The sequence below is a fragment of the Heptranchias perlo genome, unplaced genomic scaffold, assembly GCF_035084215.1.
Source record: "Heptranchias perlo isolate sHepPer1 unplaced genomic scaffold, sHepPer1.hap1 HAP1_SCAFFOLD_163, whole genome shotgun sequence".
Lineage (NCBI taxonomy): Eukaryota > Metazoa > Chordata > Chondrichthyes > Hexanchiformes > Hexanchidae > Heptranchias > Heptranchias perlo.
The window spans coordinates 311,129-329,377 of record NW_027138892.1 but is presented as its reverse complement, the minus strand read 5'-3'; the positions used below and the strand labels follow the sequence as shown (position 1 = coordinate 329,377).

At 46.8% G+C, this 18,249-nt stretch overlaps 1 non-coding gene and 1 pseudogene across 1 annotated transcript; both read left to right on the top strand.

Annotated features, from left to right (window-relative positions):
- Positions 1-6,163: 6,163 nt before the first annotated feature.
- Positions 6,164-6,237, top strand: trnak-uuu (transfer RNA lysine (anticodon UUU)). Its single transcript has one exon. It is a non-coding gene; the product is annotated as a tRNA-Lys (tRNA).
- A 2,962-nt stretch (positions 6,238-9,199) lies between these two features.
- LOC137309367 (zona pellucida sperm-binding protein 3-like) lies at positions 9,200-12,068 on the top strand (annotated as a pseudogene).
- The last annotated feature ends 6,181 nt before the right edge of the window (positions 12,069-18,249 follow it).

Sequence of the window (18,249 nt, the reverse complement as noted above, 5' to 3'; positions counted from 1 at the left end):
GCAACTCACCACGATAAGAGAGAAAGAAAGAACGAAAGAAAGACAGAGTCAGTTGTCGTTGTCCAACAAAGAGATGGAAATGTAAAAGGTTCTTTCAAGAGTGGCTCGTGGAAAATGAAACAAACTGTCATCAAATAAATAGTTAAAAGAAATGCAATGATTTCTGAAGCATGTCTAACACCATCTGGGATGAGTCCACGTATAATACAGCAGTTTCTCGTGAGTATCCCCGCCTGTCACGCTGGAGACCGGGTTTCAATTTCCTGACGGGGGTGTTTAACTTTTTCAAAAGCTTTTCTCTCATTTTTCTACAATATTGAATGTGGAATATACAGTGTAACTGACTCGGAGTTTCTCAATTTAATTTCACTGATATTCCAGCGGTTTTAAAACCTGCTCTCAGCGTCACTCTTCACCTCGATGTTCGACTGGCTTCTGTGATGGTGGGCATTTCTGTGATGCTGCTTATTTTGACCTCTTCTCCAAAAATCCTTCGTCACAAAGCAGTCAGGCGTTGCCTGTTGCTGTGGTTCGGATGCTGTAACGACACCTGAGCTGTGGTGCTGTGATCGTATGGTGGTTAGTATTCTGTGTTGTGGTCGTAGCAATCTCCGTTCGAATCTGAGTCACGGCATAACTTTCTCACCTCTTTTATCCTCTGCCACACATACCAAAAAAAGGCAGCAATATATCAATCTTCAGTATTTTTTGTTGGTGGTGAAAACCTATCCATTCCTTTAAATCCCAGCACTCTCACATGCCTGTACTTGAGGTGCGTGAGCGACGGGCAGCGCTGCAGAGCTGCGAATGGCGGCTGAAAAGTGCACATTTGGCAAGTTGGGGCGCTGCAGTTGGATCAGATGTGTTCCGCCTTGATCTTAATAGTGATTATAGGCCATGAGCAAAAGGTCTATCAAATTCTCGTGGCGCAGGACGCTGTGTGCAGAAACGGCAGATTTTAAAGCGCGTGTGCAGGAAAGTAAAGTGTGATCTTGTGTGTGAGAAGAGCACAAGAAAGTTGTGCTTGAAGCTGCGCCCTTGAGGCAAGTTGCAGGTTGTCAGGAAAACTGCGATAGTGAAAGCTCAAAAATAAACCCAGAAATTGCTGGAAATACTCAGCAGGTCAGGTAGTATCTGTGTAGAGAGTTCTGATGAAATATCATCGACCTGAAAGGATGTTTCTCTCTCCACAGATGCTGCCTGACCTGCTGAGTGTTTCCCGCATTTTCTGTTTTTATTATTAATATAACCTGAGCTCTGTCGAGCGTTTGTTGTTCGATTCACTGATAAAGCTGGGAATTGAGGGGAAGCTGGTTCATGGCGAACCCCAGCTCTGAATCCCCCCGGCAGAGAGTTCAAGGAATGTTTAATATAAATGAGATTCAACGACAGGATCAGAAAATCTCTCCTTGATGGTCGGTCTCATTCTCCCGAAGTGAGGAATGAGCGGGAGGGGCAATTCCACCCGGGGTTAGATTTTATTCCAAGAGGATGACCCAAAGGCTAGCTTGACGTAGGGGTGAAATAGCTCAGTTTGCGAAAGAGTTAGACTGAAGATCTGAAGGTTCCTGGTTCGATCCCGGGTTTTAGCGGTTTTTGGTTATTTTGTTTCTTCTTTGGGTCGATTCTCGAACATTTATTTGCACTGACATTTTTACCGACACTGAACGGTTGGGGATGGAATAGAGAGACATCAAGGATGTCTGTATTTAGCTTTTATTTCTCTATTTCCTTTTGCCTTTCTCTCTGGTTTTTGTCTCTCTCGGTGCCCGATGAACATTTGATTTGATGCATTTGTCCTGAACTGATGGAGGAAGTTTGGCTTGTGGGCTGGGGGAAGGGAGGGAAACGGCAGAGGCAGCTGAACGGATGGTCTCAGTCTTAGTGACAAAGAAATCCATGAGCTCTTCGCACTTGTTGTTGGAGGTGAGGGGGGAGGGGCAGGGGAGAGGGGTTTAAGAATCCAGTTTGTAGTGAAGAGAAGCCGGGGGTTATCTTTACATTCCAGGATGATCCTGGAATAATGAGCTGTTTTGGCAGAGAGCAGGACCTGATGGTGCTTTAAGTGTTCCCGCCAGATCTGGCGATGAATGGCTGAACCAATTGTCCGCCATAAAGGTTCAAGTCTGCGACATTGTTACCCGTTTCTGTCTGAAACTGGTGAGTGTGTAAATTGAAAGTAACAGAAAAAAAGCATTTTCATCCAGCAAACTTAATTCTGATCATTATTATAGCATAAAACCTGAACAGCCCATCCCTCAAACACTGATATAAAACCAGTCCCAGGACCCTGAGCCGCTGTGAAAATGCTGTGATCCCGACCTGATTCGAACTCGCAGTTTTCTGATCGGGAGTCAAACGCTTTCGGTTTTGGCACGAGTTAAAGTCGGGTCCGTCAGAGGGAGATCGGTACCGACCGCCGCCGGGACTCTCGGAGGGCGAGAAGGCGGAAGCAGCAGCAGCCAGACCGCCTCAACAACAGCTCTCGGAGCCCCGCTCTCGAATCCAGCCGCTGCCGGCCGAGAGCTGCCGGTCCCGGCCTGAGCCGTGTCTGGGAGCCGCCTGCCGGTCTCTCTTTACTGAACGGGACCGATCCAGGTGCAGCTCACACACAGGCCCAGGAATCCCACTCCGGACAGATTCACTTCTTTAAACCTTGTTTTGATTCAGTGAATTGGGATTTAATTCAATCCTCATCTGCCCTCCGCTCTGTCAGTTCAGGACTTTATTTAAACCGATACTTGGAGCTCTGTTTTACAGGGTGTCGGCTGTTTAAGTATTTCTCAGTCCCTCTACTCCCATTAATAACACTTTTTGCTGCTAACTGCTGCTTGATACAAAGTGCCCAGGAATTAGGGAATTTCTCCCGGGGACCGGGGAACTGACTCGGATTCGGCTCAACCCTCAAATCCACAAAGTTTTTGTCACTGCTGCTGTACAGGATTAAAGGAAGGGACCGAACCAGAAGCGGTTTTAAATTATTACTGAGGCAGGGCTGAGCCCCTGCCCGCTTCACTGTCTGTCTGTCTGTCTCCCGGTTTATCCGTCTGATTGAGTCTCTGCTTTATTCTCTGGCTCTTTGTTTGCTGTCTGCAGGCCTCCCGACCCGACTGACTGACTAACTACCGGACCGTGTGTCGGAATGAATGACTGGGGCTGAGTGTCTGCCTATTTATGGACCTGAATGGCCACATTTCTCAGTTCCTGCCTTCGCTCTGTGTCACGGGCCTGTCGCTGTCTCTCAGGATGACAACACACCCACACCCTTCCCACACCGCCTTTGACGACTGAACGCAGGTTTGCTCAGTCTGTCCCCGCAGCTCCTTCGGGAGTTTAATGATTTTGGAATGAAGACTTTTCCCTGTGTGACTTGTGAAGTTTAGTTCAGTGAAATGTTTGTGAAAGGGAAGGATTGAGAGCTTTTAGTGTGGGACAGAAGTGATGTTGTTTAATGGAGGAGTCACACAATTGAATTAACATGAGCAGCGGTTTCCATCGTGTTGCGGTTATCGCGTTTTCCTCACACGCGAAAGGTTCCCAGGTGGGAATATTATTTGGGGATTTGCTCTTGTGAAAAGTGGGAGATAATTGGCTTTTCCTGTTGAATTTAACAACGGCTGCACCACATTCCTGGTGTCATAAACACTGAACATTTTAACCAGACTCTTAAAATACAGTCTTTAAAATGAGAACGGATAAAAGTTCATTAAATGCAAAACACAATAACTTCCCCACGTGTCACTCGGTAACCATGTTAGTATTTCCGTCAGTCAGTCTGCAGAAAGTTATCGCTTCATTAATGGCGATTACAACAATTATTCAACTTTCACAGAGTTTCATGCGTTCATTTATGAAAGTTCATAATTGTTTTGTGAGAATTATTTCCCTGATCGGGAATCGAACCCACACCGCGGCGATGAGAGCCCCGAATCCGAACCACCAGATGCCGCGCAGTGGGTCGAGTCACGGATCGGCACAGCTAATGCAAAGAACAAATTAAAAAGTAGAAACAGAAAATGTTGCGAACTCTCAGCAGGTCAGACAGCGTCTGTGGAGAGAGAAACAGAGGGAACGTTTCAGGTCGGTGACCTTTCATCAGAACTCGCTCCACAGATGCTGCCTGACCGGCTGAGTGTATCCAGCATTTTCTGTTTATATTTCAGATTTCCAGCATCCGCAGCACTTTACTTTTGAAATTAAAAAGTAGCTCAAATTGATGAAAGTTGCACCAGTGAAAATCCTGGGTGGAGATTTAGAGGATGCGACAGTGGGAAGGGCCGGACTGCGATTCGAACAGTCCTCCAAGCAAATTTCGGGGAAGTCATCGAAATTTAAAAGACGACTTGGAACGGGAATAGAACGACAGGCTCACGTGACAGGGCATTGGTATTCGGAATGCACAAAATGCAGTCCCCACTGCTCTGATAACCTGAATCAGACAAATAGTAATTCACAACACAGGACAAATCCATTTGATTTGAGTTTTGGAAACCCATTCACGACAGCAGCTGTCTCCCATCAGTTTACTTTTCCAAACTAAAGGGTATGAAGCTTGCACGAGTGATGATCTGTGCTGTATTATTTCTGAGCAGCAGACTCACTTTGCCCCATCAATGCCTATTTGTTGGAAGGCGCAGTCCCCATTGGTCGAGGGGATCGGTTTCTCGAGCTGTGATTCACCATCCTCTATTTCAGGAATATTCCGGTTTGCTGAAAATGAGATGAGATGAAACGAGCAGGTCCAACGAGCCGGTCTGTAACACTACACGGCATCGACAAAGTTGTCTCTTGCACTTACAGTGAAGCGGAGGGCAGTTTTCACCCTTAAACCAGCAAGTTAGGTGACGCAGTAAATAGTGTAGATGGGAGCAGGAAGTAGTGAAGGGACATTGATGATTAAATGAGAGGGTAAAACTGTGGCAGATGGAGTTCAATGTGGGGAAGTGAGATATAATCCACTTAGAACATTAAAAAGATAAATCAGAGTATTTTCTAAATGACGAGAAACTGGGAACTATGGAGGAGCAGAGAGGTTCAGGGGTCCATCTCCAGAAATCACTAAAAACTAGTGGACAGGTACAAAAAATAATTAATGGAATGTGAGCCTTCATCTGAAGGGGCTGGAATACAAAGGGTGGAAGTTATGATACAGATGCATAAAGCTCTGGTTAGGCCACATTTGGAGAAATGCGTTCAGTTCTGGGCACCGTACCCCAGGAGGGACATATTGGCCTTGACTGGGTGTGGAACAGATTCACCAGAATGATACCGGGGCTAAAAGGGTTAAATTATGAGGACAGGTCTTGTGGACGAGACTTTTATTCCCTTGAGTTTTGGAGGTTAAGGGGTGATCTAATTGAGATGTTTAAGAAGATGGGGGGAGGGGAGTGTAAGAAGATGGTTTGTAGTGGAGAAGAGAAGCCGGGGGTTATCTTTACATTCCAGGATGATCCTGGAATAGTGAGCAGTTTTGTCAGAGGAGAGCAGGACCCGATAGTGCTTTATGTGGTCCAGCCAGATCTGGTGATGAATGGTTAACCAGTTGTCCACCATAAATGTTCAAGTCTGCGTCCCTTGGGCTCACAGGAGTGGAAATGAGGGCAGTACTAGGAGGATCGACCAGGGTGAGAGAAGAGTAATGGTTTTAATGGGGAGAAGGGCATCAAAGATGGAGGTGAGGGTCTGATCGAGCAGATGGGTCGCTGCAGAAATGTCGTGGTGAATGGAGGGCCAAAGTCCAGACAGTTGGGAATTTGAAAGTGCTGTTGTAAGTGACCTGGGGGAGGGTTTTTTCCAGGGATGAACACAGAAGGAAGTGGGTTAGTCCCACTCCCCTGCTCTTTCCCCATATCTCTCCAAATTTTTTCATGTCAACGATTCACTCAATTCCCTTTTGAAAGTTACGATTGAACCCACTTCCACCGCCCTTTCAGGCAGCGCATTCCCGATCATAAAGACTCGCTGCGTAAAAAAATCTCTCCTCATTCCCCCGCCCGTGGCTTTTTTGCCCATTGATCTTAAATCTGTGTCCTCTGGTTATTAACCCTTCCATCACTGGAAACAGTTTCTCCTTATTTACTGTATCAAAACCTATCACAATCGTGAACCTCCATTAAACCTTCTGGGTGTAGTCTCAGTACCCTTCCTGCTGACCATCCCTTTAGTTCTCATGTGGTCCAGCGGTTAGGATTTCTGGCTTTTACCCAGGCGGCCCGGGTTCGACTCCCGGTGTGGACATAACAGCTTTTTAGTCCCAGCCTCGCAATTTGCCTGCAGTCCGGGCTGTGGCTGCTGCTTCCTCTCTCACTTCTGTGTCAGACCCACAATCACACTGACAAATGAGGCAGACCACAGCTCTTAAAGGGACAGTGCACTAAAAGCAACAATGTCCAGACAGGTCACTCAGCAGCTCATGGCCAAGTGTTTGACGACAATCCTTTTATCATTCACTGTAAAACCCGAGGCTCAGTGAAACACTCACAGAATATTCTGGAAAAACTCAGCGAGTCAGGCCGAATCTGTGGAGAGAACAAACCAATTAACTGAGAGTCTCAGTGAGACAAGGAACGAGACACGGCTCTTCACAAATTGTCACGGGATCTTTTACACCTCGGAGCAGAAAGAAGGGACCCCCATTAAACACCTCATTCAAAGGACAGCACCTCTCACGATGCAGCTCCCTCTCAGAGCGACACAGTCAGTCTGGATCATGTGTCCCAGTCCTGGAACGGGAGATGGAACCCACACCCTTCTAAACACCAGCCTGACTCCCTGGTGTTCCTCCCACCCCCGGCTAGTCATGAAACAGACTGTGCCACTCCCAGAGTAACTGATGAGCACAGCCTCAGCCCTGGGTCCCGGTCTGCACCATAACTGCAGCCTGTTACCGCTCATAGAAAGTGGGATTCCTGTGTTCATTCTGTGATGTGCATTGGGGGAGTGGGACTACATGGATTGCTCTTGCATAGAGCTGGTATGGACTCAATGGGCCGAATGGCCTCCTTCCGTCCTGTAACCTTTCTATGATTCTATGATTCCATGTGGGTGGAGAGGGATACAAGGAAGTGATCAGAGATGGCCTTATCCATGATTGACACGATCGGGAGTAGAGAGGCCACGTGTTTGCAAGGTCGAGGGGCTGGCCATGAATATGGGTTGGGGAGTTTCTATTCAGGGAGAGATTAAGGGAGGATAAAGTATCACATAATAGACTTGTTTTAAAAATTGAAGCCCATGGGATTAAAGGGACAATGGCAGCGTGGATACAAAACTGGCTAAGGGGCAGAAAACAGAGAGTAGTGGTGAACGGTTGTTTTTCAGACTGGAGGCAAGTATACAGTGGTGTCCCCCAGGGCTCAGTATTAGGACCACTGCTCGTTTTGATATATATTAATGACTGGGACTTGGGTGTACAGGGTATAATTTCAAAGTTTGCAGATGACACGAAACTCAGAAATGTAATAAACAATGTTGAGGATAGTAACAGACTTCAGGAGGACATAGACAGACTGGTGAAATGGGCAGAAACATGGCAGATGAAATTTAATGCAGAGAATTGTGAAGTGATACATTTTGGTAGGAAGAATGAGGAGAGGTAATATAAACTAAATGGAACAATTTTAAATGGAGTGGAGGAATAGAGAGACCTGGGGGTGTCGTTACACAAATCTTTGAAGGTGGCAGGACAAGTTGAGAAGGCTGTTAAGAAAGCAAATGGGGCCCTTGGCTTTATTAATTGAGGCATAGAATACAAAAGCAAGGAATTGATACTAAACCTTGATAAAATACTGGTTAGACCTCAGCTGGAGTATTGTGTTCAATTCTGGACACCAAACTTTAGGAAGGATGTCAAGGCCTTCGAGAGGGTGCAGAAGAGATTTACGAGAATGGTGCCAGGAATGAGGGACTTCAGTTATGTGGAGAGACTGGAGAAACTGGGGCTGTTCTCCTGAGAGCACAGAACGTAAAGGGGAGACTTGATAGAGGTGTTCAAAATTGTGAAGAGTTTTCATAGGGTAAAGAAGGAGAAACTTTCCAGTTGTAGAAGGGCAGTTACAACACGGGTTAGATGGAGAGCAAAGCTCCCTCGACACTGTCAAATCAAACACTCCCAGGGAGGGTACAACACGGGTTAGATATACAGTAATGCTTCCTCTACTGTGCAGTTTAGATCCCGCCTCAGATTTCAGATAAAAGGTTGGTTTCCTGGACACTCTGCTGGTGTCTCTCTGCATCTCTGCACCTCGTTACACCGCTCTCTACCTCCCTCTGCTGGTGTCTCACTGTATCTCTGTACTCAGTTACACCGCTCTCTACCTCCCTCTGCTGGTGTCTCTCTGTATCTCTGTGCTCAGTTACACCGCTCTCTACCTCCCTCTGCTGGTGTCTCTCTGTATCTCTGTACACAGTTACACCGCTCTCTACCTCCCTCTGCTGGTGTCTCACTGTATCTCTGTACTCAGTTACACCGCTCTCTACCTCCCTCTGCTGGTGTCTCTCTGCATCTCTGCACCTCGTTACACCGCTCTCTACCTCCCTCTGCTGGTGTCTCACTGTATCTCTGTACTCAGTTACACCGCTCTCCACCTCCCTCTGCTGGTGTCTCTCTGTATCTCTGTGCTCAGTTACACCGCTCTCTACCTCCCTCTGCTGGTGTCTCACTGTATCTCTGTACTCAGTTACACCGCTCTCTACCTCCCTCTGCTGGTGTCTCTCTGCATCTCTGCACCTCGTTACACCGCTCTCTACCTCCCTCTGCTGGTGTCTCACTGTATCTCTGTACTCAGTTACACCGCTCTCTACCTCCCTCTGCTGTTGTCTCTCTGTATCTCTGTGCTCAGTTACACCGCTCTCTACCTCCCTCTGCTGGTGTCTCACTGTATCTCTGTACTCAGTTACACCGCTCTCTACCTCCCTCTGCTGGTGTCTCTCTGTATCTCTGAACTCAGTTACACCGCTCACTATCTCCATCTTTTTTTCTTTTCTTTTTTTTCCTTTCTTTCGAATGAAACTTATGAAATAGTACAATGGAAGTGATTGAATGGAAGGAGGATTCTAAAGACATTGAGTTTTTTTTCTGAAAGACATCCAATCGTATCACAACAGCGACTCGTTGAATTGGAGTCAGGTGACTGCAGGTTGCGTATAAAAGGTGCTGGTTGGTGGATAAAGTGATCGTTGAGTTGTTTGGTATCATGGGGGATTTTGTAGTGGGAGGTTTGTTCTCGGTGCTGGTGTTAGTTGGAGTGGTTTGTTGCTCTGATATTTGGCAACAGTTTAGAGGGCAGAGATTTCCATGGAGAAGAGTAAAACCCACCCCTGTGCCCCAGAGAGTCCCTCCCCCTTTTCCTCCCTTTGGTTCCCATTTCAGTGTGTCTGAGGGGAGAAGTCTGTCTCCACTGCAGACTGTGATGGTGCAGTGTGGAGAGCAGAACCTGCTGGTGAGAGTCGACATGGATTTATTTAGAACCAGGCACCTGATTAAAGCTGCTGACCTGACCCTGGGGACAGCAGGTTGTCGGCCAACTGGGATCTCCTCTCAGAACCACACTGTCTTCTTTGACTATGGGCTCCATGAATGTGGCAGCAGATTGCAGGTAATGTGATTCCTCAACTCTTGCTCCAATTTCACTGTGTGGATTACTGCCCACTCTGAGCTCATTAACATCAGGTGAAATTCCAGCCACTGAGGAGATCCCTGAATGAAATCAGTGTATAAATTCTTGCCCACTGTTAAATATCACCCTGTGTGAAACTACTTTCTTTATATTGACATGTTAATCTTAGCTTTATATTTAAAAAGAACTTCAACTTGTCACTGAGGGACTGCATCTTTCTTAAATGGGTCATTACCACTCTCTAACTGAGATTCAATTCTATTGACCTTGAACCTTCACCTACATTTCTCCAAAACACTCTGTTCTCTTGTGCCTCAATTGATTTATCTTTTCTGTTCCTTCCTGTGGATATTCTGGCCTGTTGCCTCAACTTGTGGTCAATGAATGTTCAGTGTGGAAGTTCCTGTTGAGACTGCTCTTAAATGATGAAACAAGTGGAATAATAACTGTATCCCAATGTATTAAAGGGGAACTCCACTTTTGGTTATTACACCTGCCAATCCCCTTGTTTTAATGGACACAGATGAGGTTTAAAAGTGATGTGTTTTGTGCTCCATATCAGGGGTAACTTGAAGCCCCTTAAGGTGAAAGCTCTATTCTATATGGGAAAGAATGCTCATCAAATCTGGCAGTGCCAATCATTTCAGGGTTTCTGACTGCAGGCCTGAAGTCCCCTGTAATAAAAGGTGGACTGAGTCGAGTAACAGAGGCTGCTCCAGGCAACTTCAACCAATGGTGGAGCTGCTTCAATCATGTGTCATTGAGGAACAACTGAAACTCCTCAAACTGCTGCTTAACAGGGCAGGAAAATGACCAGAAATAGCTTTTGTCCAATGAGACCAGCTCTTCATTCCTGAACCTGATGTCTTTCAGATGGCTGGAGATTTCCTGGTCTACACCACCCACCTGAACCACACCCCAAATGCTCGTGGATCTGTCATTGTGAGAACTAATGGAGGAATCATTCCCATTGAGTGCCACTATTTTAGGTAAGAATCTTTCCTCTGTGGCAAATAAGGTCTACAGCAGGTGCAGTTCTATGAAGTTGTCCTGAAATTATCTACTGTCCTTCCAGGAAGGGCAATGTGAGCAGTGACCCTATCAAGCCCACCTGGATCCCATTCAGCTCGACCAAGTCTGGAGAAGGGCTTCTGTCATTCTCACTGCGTCTTATGAACGGTGTGTGATGGGTGGATGGCGAGTGCTTTTCTGTCGTTTCTCACTGGGAGTTACACCCACTGTCTCCAACCCTTGTCCTCTTGTACTTCAGATGACTGGCTTACAGAGCGCACCTCGACTGTCTACTACCTGGGTGACCTCATTCACATTGAGGCCTCTGTTTCAATGACCAACCACATGCCCTTGAAGCTCTACATTGACAGCTGTGCAGCTACATTGAGCCCAGACAAGGATTCCACCCCAAGATACAACATCATTGACTACCATGGGTAAGGAGCTCTCTGCTTTCTCCAGCTGGTTATGTCTCAATAGGTTCACTTTATTCACTTTGTCCCTTTTTTAATCTTTCTTCAGTTGCCTCCTGGACAGCAAAGCTGAGGACTCCTTTTTCAACCTTTGCGTTGCCCAGAGGTGAACGTGAGCTGGACAAACTCCAGTTTGACCTGGATGCGTTCCGCTTCTTTGGAGATGACCGTTCCTTGGTAAGAGGAAGCCAAACATTGGGTTCCCCATGTTGGGAGGAGGTCACTAAATAACAACTTGTATTGAATGTGTCCCTCAGATTTTCATCACCTGTCACCTGAAAGTTGCTGCAGTGGATCGGAGAGATTCCATGAACAAAGCTTGTACTTTCCAGAATATGTAAGTTCCCTCTCTTGCTCAGGGATGTGTTGTATTAAAGGGTGATGGACAACCTGGTTGATAAACTGATTCTCTGGTTTAGCTGGACCCCATTGGAAGAATCGACCAATGACGTGTGTACCTGTTGTCATCTGGGCAACTGCAGTGCCACAAGGGCATTCCTACTTGATTCCAGAGGAAGGAGGGATCTTGTATCTGGACCTGGTAGGACATTGATCCTCTTGATTGTTGGAGGTCACCCTTTACCCTCTCTAACTGGAATGTTTGATATTGCAGAGAGTGATGCTGAATTGAAGTGGGAGGGTGAGGCTTCACTTGGACCCCTGGTCATTTTGGATCCTTATGTGACAGATGTGGCAACTGAGCCCCTTAATGAGGTTGAGCAAAGGATGCAGGAGAGGTCTCCGGGTGGTGAGTTGGCCGACTGCTAGTTTCCATTTTCCCCTCAGTATTTCCTTCCCTCACTGACCATTGGTTTCTTGTTCCTTTTTAGGTGTGGCGTCTGAGGTGGTCCTGATCCTGGCCCTGACTGTGACCGCTGTATCTCTGATCTCTGCCTCTTTGATCGCCTTGTTTCTGTACAGAAAACACAAGCGCACCCAGTTCAACGTGTTATCAAATGACCAGTAAATCAGTGACTACTTGTATCTTCTAATGGCTGGTTGCTCATTTTTCATTATCTGGCTCCAATCAGCATGCAATGCGTGCTCAATACTGTTCGTAACACTCTGCACTCCTCCACAGTTCCTCCTGTTAGTGAAATAGGTTTTAATGAGTCCATGTAAGTAGTTGCAGAATGGTTGGTAATAGTGTATCCAGACCCAGTCCAGGGATGGCTGCAGCAATGGGTGAAGGCTTGCCAGGCCCTCATTGTGCAGGTCAATGAACTTTAAAGGGACAGTGGGACTGGCCTGAGGTACTGGTGCCGGCTGGTTGACTGCCCAATCATTCCCTTGGTGCTCTGCAGTCATTGATCACTTGAATCCCCACACGGGCTCCAAACTCCAGTTAAACTTTCCCGTTCGGATCTAATTGTCCAAACACCAATACAATTGAAAGTCAGTGGCCTTGGAACTCTCTTCCAAGATTGAAGATCTCTGCCCCTGGTGTAAAGATTCTTGTTTAGTGGGGCTGGGACGCCGGGTAGATTTCAAATGCTCAGTGTGGATGTGTGCACCGGAGGCAATGTTGTGCCCATTGGGTACAGGCACAGTGAGAGTGTGAGGGATGGGGAGCCCAGCGGTTGTGTTTTAACTCTGTTGGATGTGAATTTCACCTGTCTTCTTGTGAGCACAGGCTGAAGTTTCGATATCTTCAGCTTCCCCTCACGACAGGCCCTCAGGATTTTATTGTATGTAGTTAGTCCTATTTTCAGATTACATTATTTATCGTTCACTGTATTTGAGGGGTGGTCACAGGAACAGGATTAGGCCATTTCGCCCCTTGAGCCTGGTCCACCATTCAATGAGATCATGGTTGATCTGTGACATAACATCGAGCGGGAGGAGGTATTGGCGGTTTTAGCAGGCCTAAAAATGAATAAATCCCCAGGCCCGGACGAAATGTATCCCAGGCTACTGTGTGAGGCAAAGGAGGAGATTGCGGGGGCTGTAACACATAAATTCAGAACCTCTCTGGCCACAGGGGATGTGCCAGAGGACTGGAGAACCGCTAATGTAGTACCATTATTCAAGAAGGGGAGTAGGGAAAAACCGGGGAACTACAGGCCAGTGAGCCTAACATCAGTGGTAGGAAAATTATTGGAAAAAATTCTGAAGGACAAAATTAGTCTCCACTTGGAGAAGCAAGGATTAATCAGGGATAGTCAACATAGCTTTGTCAAGGGAAGATCATGTCTGACTAATTTGATTGAATTTTTTGAGGGGGTGACTAGGCGTGTGGATGAGGGTAACGCAGTGGATGTGGTATACATGGATTTCAGTAAGGCCTTCGATAAAGTCCCCCACAGGAGACTGGTCAAGAAGGTACGAGCCCATGGAATCCAGGGTGCCTTGGCACTTTGGATACAAAACTGGCTTAGTGGCAGAAGGCAGAGGGTGATGGTCGAAGGTTGTTTTTGTGACTGGAAGCCTGTGGCCAGTGGGGTACCACAGGGATCTGTGCTGGGGCCCTTGCTGTTTGTGGTCTACATTAACGACATGGATATGAATGTAAAAGGTATGATCAGTAAGTTCGCTGATGATACAAAAATTGGTAGGGTGGTAAATAGCGAGGAGGATAGCCTCAGTCTTAGGACTATATCAATGGGTTGGTCAGATGGGCGGAACAGTGGCAAATGGAATTTAACCCGGAAAAGTGCGAGGTGATGCACTTTGGAGGGACTAACAAGGCAAGGAAATACACAATGAATGGGAAGACCCTAGGCAAGACAGAGGGTCAGAGGGATCTTGGTGTGCAAGTTCACAGATCCCTGAAGGCGGCAGAACAGGTAGATAAGGTGGTAAAGAAGGCATATGGGATACTTGCCTTTATTAGCCGAGGCATAGAATATAAGAGCAAGGAGGTTATGATGGAGCTGTATAAAACACTGGTCAGGCCACAGCTGGAGTACTGTGCAGTTCTGGTCGCCGCACTACAGGAAGGATGTGATCGATTTGGAGAGGGTGCAGAGGAGATTCACCAGGATGTTACCAGAGCTGGAGCGCTACAGCTATGAAGAGAGACTGGGAAGATTGGGTTTGTTTTCCTTGGAGCAGAGGAGGCTGAGGGGGGACATGATTGAGGTGTACAAAATTATGAGGGGCATAGATAGGATGGATACTAAGGAGCTTTTTCCCTTCGTTGAGGGTTTTATAACAAGGGGGCATAGATTCAAGGTAAAAGGCGGGAGGTTTCGAGGGGATTTGAGAAAGAACTTTTTCACCCAGAGGGTGGTTGGAGTCTGGAACTCACTGCCTGAGAGGGTTGTGGAGGCAGGAACCCTCACAACATTCAAGAAGCATTTGGATGAGCACTTGAAATGCCATAGCATACAAGGCTACGGACCAAATGCTGGAATATGGGATTAGATTAGACTGGGCTTGATGGCCGGCGCGGACACGATGGGCCGAAGGGCCTCTATCCGTGCTGTATAACTCTATGACTCTATAACTCCATATACCTGCCTTAGTCATATCACTTACCTTTTGGTTCACAAAATTTTATTCTGTGATAATAGATTTAACAATTGAGCGAGCATCAACTGCCCTTTGTGGAAGAGTGTTCCTAACTTCTCCCACTCTTTGCGTGTAGAAGTGTCTCTTAACTTCACTCCTGAAAGTCCTGATTCTAATTTTTAGGTTATGTCCCCTGGTCGCTAAACTGGCTGTTTTTATAACTTTACAGTGAATTGGGCCAAATCCATGTCTGGGACACCCTTTACTTTGAAATATTGAAATTTGTTCATAAAATGTTCTTCAGATTAATAAGAGAATGTTTAACTTCACTGAGCTGGGTTTTTCTTTTTGGTAAATCAGACATTCAGGGGGCCTACTAAACAGGATGGGAGCTGTTAGCAGTAAACACCCTCGCTTCAGACAACATTCTTTGGCAGGTGGAAACCACTTCTCCATTTAAATCAAATCATGGTAATATTTTACTTGAGCTATAATCACTGAAGTTTAGTGTTTAAACATAGCAGGAGATCCAGGCTTGTTCTGTTGAAGTAGAATAACAATGAGTTAGTGGGAACTTTTAACAAGAGCAATTCATTTCTGCTCACTGTACACACTGAAGGTGATTTTTCTTCCAGTGGAAACTGCAGTCAGACGGCCCCCTCCTCACTTTCACTCTGAGCTTCCTCACACTATTGATAAATAGTGTTCGTAAACTTTAAACCCAATAGATGACAATACATTCAAGTGTAGTGTAGGTCCATCCTACCCTCTTCTGACTGTTGTCTGATTTACATGTAAACATTTCAGGGAGACTTTACAAACTAGATATACTGGCCAGGACACCAGGAGAACTACTTTGGGATTTTGTTTACAATGTTGCAAAAAAATACTATGTAGGAATGCTTAAAGAATTCATTCTCAATGAAGCTTAGGATCTTGCAGTACAGAAACAGGTGACTTTCCTCTTGCTCCTCATCCAATTTAATGTTCCTCTGTTCCAAGGTCCCTGGACACGAGACAAAGCTGGGGTGGAATGTGAGCTGTGAGGAGGATGGAAAGAGGTTCCAATGTGATTTAGACAAGTTGTGTGAGTGGGCAAGAACATGGCAGATGCAATATAACGTGAATAAATGTGAGGTTATCCACTTTGGTTGTAAAAACAGAAAGGCAGATTATTATCTGAATGGAGATAGATTTGGAAAAGGGGAGGTGCAACGAGACCTGGGTGTCCTTGTCCGCCAGTCGCTGAAAGCGAGCATTCAGGTGCAGCAAACAGTTAGGAAGGCGAATGGTATGTTGGCCTTCATTGCAAGAGGATTTGAGTATAGGAACAGGGATGTCTTACTGCAGTTATACGGGTCTTGGTGAGACAACATCTGGAGTATTGTGTGCAGCTTTGGACTCCTGATCTGAGGAAGGATGTCCTTGCCATGAAGGAGTGCAATGAAGGTTAACCGGACTGATTCCTGGGATGGCAGGACTGACGTATGAGGAGAGATTGGGTCGACTAGGTCTATATTCAGTAGAGTTTAGAAGAATGAGAGGTGATCTCATCAAAACATATAAAATTCCAGCAGGACTAGATGCAGGGAGGATGTTCCCGATGGCTGGGGAGTCCAGAACCAGGGGTCACAGTCTCAGGATACGGGGTATGCCATTTAGAACAGAGATGAGGAGAAATTTCTTCACTCAGAGGGTGGTGAACCTGTGGAATTCTCTACCACAGAACGCAGTGGAGGCCAAGTCATTAGATGTATTCAAGAAGGAGGTAGATATATTTATTAATGGTAAAGGGGTAAGGGGGAAAAGCGGGAACAGGATACTGAGTTAGAAGATCAGCCATGATCATTTTGAATGGTGGAGCAGGCCCGAAGGGCTGAATGGCCGACTCTTGCTCCTATTTTCTATGTTTCTATACTCCCGTTTAAAATAATTCATCGAGTCTCTGTCAATAACACTGTCGGGCAGAACTCTACATTGTCCCTTCCCTCTCTGTAAAGATTTTTTTTGAACCATAAACATGTATCTTTTGCCATGTCACATTTGACCCAAGGGGTTATAGAATGATAGAAATTTACAGCACAGAAGGAGGCTATTCGGCCCATTGTGTCAGTGCCAGCTGAAAAAGAGCTCTCCAGCCCAATCGCACTGTTGGTCTTGGTCCGCAGCCTTGTAGGTGACGGCACTTCAAGTGCACATCCAAGTATTTTTAAAACGCGATGTGGGTTTCTGCCTCTGCCACCCTTTCAGCCAGTAAGGTCCATACCCACACCACCCTCTGGGTGAAAAAAATTATCCACAGATCCCCTCTAATCCTTCTACCAATTACTTGAAATATATGCCCCCTGGTTATTGGCCTCTCTGCTAAGGGAAATAGGACCTTAATATCCTTTTTTTATTTGTTCATGAGATGTGGGCTTTGCTGGCAAGGCCAGAATTTATTGCGCATCCGAAATTGCCCTTGAGAAGGTGGTGGTGAGCTGCTGTCTTGGAAGTGATGCAGTTCGTCTGTCCCTCAATAATTTAAACACCTCAATTAAATCCCCCCCTCAGCCTCCTCTGTTCCAATGAAAACAACTCCAGCCGATCCAATCCTTCCTCATAGCTAAAATTCTCCACTCCTGGACCATCCTTGTAAATCTCCTCTGGACCCTCTCTGGTGTAATCCCATCTTTCCCGTAATGTGGTGGCCTGAACTGGACACGGGTTAAATTTATTAGTCCGCCTGTTCCCACAGGTCCCAGTCGAGTTTCTTCATTCCTTTCCTTGGTTCAATCCGTCATTCACCGATTGGGTTTATGACCGGTCACCACCTCCTGTGATTTCCCCAATTGGCTGCCCCTCTTCTCAGAGATTCTCTCGCTCCACAGACCACCTGCACTCTGTCGGTTCCACCAATCCGGGAAGCTTCACCTGTGATTGGATGAACTCGGTGACCCGGGCCCGTCATGGCGGCCGAATCTCCCACAATGCAGAGCGGCGGAGAAAAGGCCCCATCTGTGAGACAGGCCGCGCTGCACTCTGGGAGAATGTTCGCACATGCGCACATCACCCGCCGGATCAGCGGCCGCTTCCTGTTGTGTCGCGAGACAAACTTTCCGTTTTTTCGGTTGAGAACGAGCGGTTTTTATTGTGACGGAAACTGACGTCACTTTTCCTTTGAATCGCGCGGTTTGATTTAAATAAACGGCGCACATGCGCAGTGTGGCGCGTCCCTCTTAAAGGGCCCTGGACCGGCCGAGAGTCCCCGAGCCCGGGGTCAGGACCGAGAGACGGGCAATGGGATGAGAGCGGAGGGCGGCCCCGGGGAGGGGGAACTTGCATTTCTCCAGCGCCTGTCACATCCTCAGGACCACCCAAAGCCTCGCAGCCAATGGGGGGCTTTGGAAATGAGGTCACTGTTGCCATGTGGGCAGCCATTTTGTGCACAGCAAGATCCCACAAACAGCAATGTGATAAATGACCAGATAATCTGTTTATAGGTGTTGGTTGAGGATTAAGTATTGGCCAGGACACCGGGGAGAACTCCCCTGCTCTTCTTCGAATGGTGTCGCGGGATCTTTTACATCCACCTGAGAGGCCGGACTGGTTTAACGGCTCGTGCAAAAGACGGCCCCTCCGACAGTGTAGCACTCCCTCAGTCCTGCACTGGAGTGTGAGCCGAGATTTTGTGCTCAGGTCTCTGGAGAGGAGCT